Raw genomic sequence first — 4,882 nt, 5'->3', positions numbered from 1 at the left:
AGAGGGACAAACCGCGTTTCAGATGTTCATGCTATAATCATAATGCTTTCAGCAGATATGTATGTGTATCATTTTAAAACACTTTTCTGTAACAGAATTAGTCATACACGTTTAACTCCAGAATGTCACAAGAAGTGCGTGTTTTTATGAAAGGTACTGTAGCTGCTATATACACTGGCTAATATACCCCCGGTTTCACAGACCAGGTTTAAGCCTAGTCCTGGACTAAAATGTAAGTCTGAGCTGTTTCAGCTGAAAGAAATTTACTCTAACTGATCTTAAAATATATCAGTGCCTTTGTTTTGTCTCAAGATGCACACTAGTAATGTTTTTTTCTAAGCACGTTTATAAAAATGACTTAAATGTGGCCTAATCCTGGTTTAGTCTAAGCCCTGTCTGTGAAACCGGGCCTATATGATACTATGAGTTATTGTTTAATTAACTGACACATTTGCTGTCAAATAATGTTAATTACACAATCTGCCTGATGCCTTTTAATTATGTTTATATGTATTCTCTATGTTTTGTGTTTATATTGTTTATGTGGATGATTTAATTTTGCTGTTAAAAAGCTGCTTGTGTTCCCATGCTCCGTTACTATGACGACACTATTTTAATATTACTGTTTTACATACATTAAGGTTTATTAGGATAGGACAACATTTGGTTGAGATACAACTATTTGAAAATCTGGAATCTGAGGGTGAAAAAAAATCTAAATATTGATAAAATCACCTTTAAAATTGTCCAAATGAAGTTCTTAGCAATGCATATTAATCAAAAATGAAGTTTGGATATATTTACTTAACTTGTGAAGAATTTGACAAACCACTTAAACCTATAGACTTAATTAGATTTTCTAGTTTTAACGTTTCATTTCTATATCAGGTGCGTTCTAACAGAACGTGCTCTACTGTCTCTGGTTTTACAGTTATTACATAAACCTGACTCATGTTTCCTAATAACATTTAAAGAATGGTTAAGAGCCGTATGACCTATAATACGGAGACGAGAAATAACCACATCTTCCCTCCTATTTCCACAAACCACGCTCTTATGACCTACTTCTCTTTCAATTCTGTACTGTGTCTTCCAAGACCAGTAGCCTTTAATTGCTCTTTTTATTATTCCTTTAACCTCAAATTTGCTTAAAGGAATACTAAGTCCTATTTCTGTATTTTTTTATGTCTTCTTAGCTAAGAAATCTCCTTCCACCCCAACATGAGCCGGGAACCCATACAAAATATACATGTTTCCTTTGATTTTGTGATCTATTTAATAAGTGAAGAAAGTGATTTCTATTAGTATATCTTCTCTTGAAGTTGATTTGCCATACATTATACTTGTTAACACTGAATATGAATCTGAACATATTACCACATTTTTATGATTCACGTTCTCCACCCACTGAACTGCTACTCCCAACATTTTTCCATAACGTTTTTAACTGGGTGCTTTTCTCCATCAAATCCAATACACCATTCTTAACTGCATTCCTCTCAATTCTAATGGCATTTCCCCTATTTCTACTTGTAAAGATGCCACTGGGGATGTCCTAAATCCACCACAACAAATTCTTAATGCCTGAGATTGTATAATATCTATTTTTTCCTCAAATACATTGATGCTGAAAGGTTTAAGTTCCTTTATTGAAAATTGTATATTAATTGTACCTTCAACATTATCCTTCCGATCTAACAATTTTGGATATTTCCTCAAATTATGCTCTCTGTAATTCATCATTTCATTAGAAGTATTTCCATTACTATGCACCTTCACAAATGATTTTGCTAAAACTTCTGCTTTTTCCCCGTCAGCAACATATAGTTTCCCTTCGCTAAATAATCCTGGGATGTTATTACACCTCTGGATCCCACCCATCCTCCATACTTCTGATATTTCAATTTGCCTCCAATTTTGTCACTAAATTCTCTCCAATGTTTCCTTCTTGCTGTTCTAACCACTTTCCGCACATTAGCCTAAGCTCTTTTGTATGAAATATAATCAAACGAAAAAGTCTTCTTTACTTTCCTTTATAATCAGTTTCTTATTCTAATTGCCATACTGCATTCCTCTGACCATCATGGTACCATTTTTTCTTATTTCCTTTACTTTTTCCTATTACTTCTTCTGCAATTTCTCTCAAAATTTGACTAATTTGACCATTTAACTCATCCACATGCTCTATTGACCCCACTAATACCCTAAATCTATCCTCACAAATATCTTTAAATTTGCATCTTGGAATAATGTCAGTATTAACTGATGTTACCTCTACTCCTGCTTTACTCAAAATAAGAAAATGATCACTATCCATAGATGTTTGATCCAAAACTTTCCATACACTATCCTTAGCCAAATCTTGAGACCTAATTGTCAAATCAGTTGCAGAGCAATGCCCTTTGCTAGCATCCATTCTTCTATACTTTCCGTCTTTTATACAAATCAAATTATTGTTGAGTATTTCCTCCATAATATGTCCATTACTATAATTACTTGTATTTCCCCATAAAGTACTGTGTGCATTAAAATATCCACACCAACCTATTACTCCCCTCACCCTATATCTTTCCTAAAATCTCTGTACTTATCTTTTCGCATGGATTGTAAAAATGAGTAATTCTTATTCTCCGATTCCCATTCCACACCTCCACTACTTCAGATTCTGAATTTACATCTACCTCTCTAAATCCTATACCTAGTAAGTTATCACCCCACCAGCTCTTCTTACTACGGTATATCCATTCAATCCAAACTTTAAATGAGGTTTGAGCCATGACTCTTGAACACATATTACTTGAGGCTTTTCCTCCAAATCATCAATAAATTTCTTAAATTCCAAACCATTCGCAATAATACCTCTAGATTCCACTGTAGAATTATTAACATTATTACAACCCACCACATGCTGCTTGAGAATTTGTAGCCTTTAGAATTTAATTTAATTGATCTGCTGTTATGCCCTCCACACCCAAGTATTTCCCAGCTGCTCTTATAATTATTCTAATTCTCTCAGATCTACGTTCAGTTTGCTCTGAACAGTTTATAACCTCCGCAATAAAAGCAATGAAGGAAACCTTATCCACAATCACTCTTTCACTCTGCACTGATAACTCTTCTCCTCTCCTGCACTTTTCTAACACTTATGCTTCTGCACATGATTTTCCCTCCATAACTTTCTTGTTTTGGATCTCTTCAGCCTCTCTCCTAACCTGACATCCACCATAACCGGCACTATGTGCACCACCACAGTTACAACATTTCGGTTCCACTCCCTGTCCACATTTGCCATAATCGTGGTCTCCACCAGATCTGGCACATCGCTGTTTCCCCTTACAATTCGCTGCCACATGCTCAAACTTCTGACATTTAAAACACCTTGTCGGAGGCGAACTGCATAACTTATAAATCCAAGAAATACCCTACTGGGCAATCGATCCGCTTCAAAATGAATCAAACCTTATTGGGTGGTGGTGGTCTTGTGTATATATATACAGTGCACAGCATAAATGAGTACACCCCCCTCTAAAACAAATTCAGCAATTACTCTTTGCTTAGATGCCATGTTAGGGTTCTTTGGAGATATAATGACCGTCAGCCAACATCACAGAACATGAATGAGTGAATATGTGAAATTATTTTAACTTCAAGTAAATATATTATTTTATTATGTCAAGGCGGGTTGGCTGATGAAAGTTTGGGAACTTAGTCTGATGTTATAAAATGTACAGATCCAGGTAAACTCTTTCAGATGAAATTAACTGGCTTGCCGATGGATTTTGTCCATGGAAGGTGTTTTCTGTTATCCACAAAATTTAAAGCACATTGTCCATTATGTCCACAAAATGGAATGAATTTATATCAACATCTAGGCTATAAATAGAAGAGCATCAGTGAACATCTGTACATTTGCTAGCTTATGGCACTATGATAATATTAATTATCAAAATAATTTAAACTCTCTGAATAGGTTGGAAATGCACAACTCAGCATGAAGATGGCCCTCTATAAAAGAGGTGGTCTTCACCAGGAGATGGAGGTCTCCAGAGAGAGATTTGCTTCTGTGAAGATTATAGGCTCAGGACTGCATGACTGAGAGCGTGTCTTCACACTATCATGATTTAATAATGCATGTACAATAATATGATTCTTAACACAGTGAGAGACAAATTACATTTGGCTGTTTAGGCTATGCATTTAATGTGTTGGGTGTGCACAGTTTTTGGCTTATTTATTTATTTTTGCCATTTTTTTCTAACTTCATGCCTATTTTACGCTCTTTGTTAACGCATCCTACACTGTAAAAAAAGCCAACTTCACATTTTAAGGCAACCAGCTTCAGCAGATTTTTGAGTTTTCTCGACTTTTTAAGTTTATACAACAAAAAGTTGAGAATCTCCTACAAAAATAAGTTGAGAACTCAAAAATCTGCTGAAGCTGGTTGCCTTAATTTGAAGTTGGCTCAGTTTTTTTTACAGTGTATTGTTTTATATATATATAATTGTATTGTGTATATATAAAAGCAAATATTAATTAATTTCAAATGTTCATCCCTCATTTTTTTGCCACATATAATGAATAGGTTTGCTTAGATTGTATTAAGCTTGCTTAATAATTGCGTGTGAGTAGTTTTTGTAAAGCTTTTTGTAAAGATTGTTCAGTCTGTGTAAATGATTCGTTTGACGTGTTCATTCAAAAGAACCGACTCAAATGATTGATTCATTTACGAATCAGACATCCTCTTATTATTTTACCATAACAAAAACACTTTAACCACTTTTATAGCAACTGAAATGTTCAATTACATTAAATGGTATTTTAAAATATATTACTAAAAGATGTTTTAAAATATACATGCTAGTGACTTTTAAGCTACATTTGC

Source organism: Barbus barbus (genome assembly GCF_936440315.1).
Source record: "Barbus barbus genome assembly, chromosome: 45".
Classification (NCBI taxonomy): domain Eukaryota; kingdom Metazoa; phylum Chordata; class Actinopteri; order Cypriniformes; family Cyprinidae; genus Barbus; species Barbus barbus.
The sequence above is the reverse complement of the archived record's forward strand: the minus strand, read 5'-3'. Positions refer to the sequence as shown.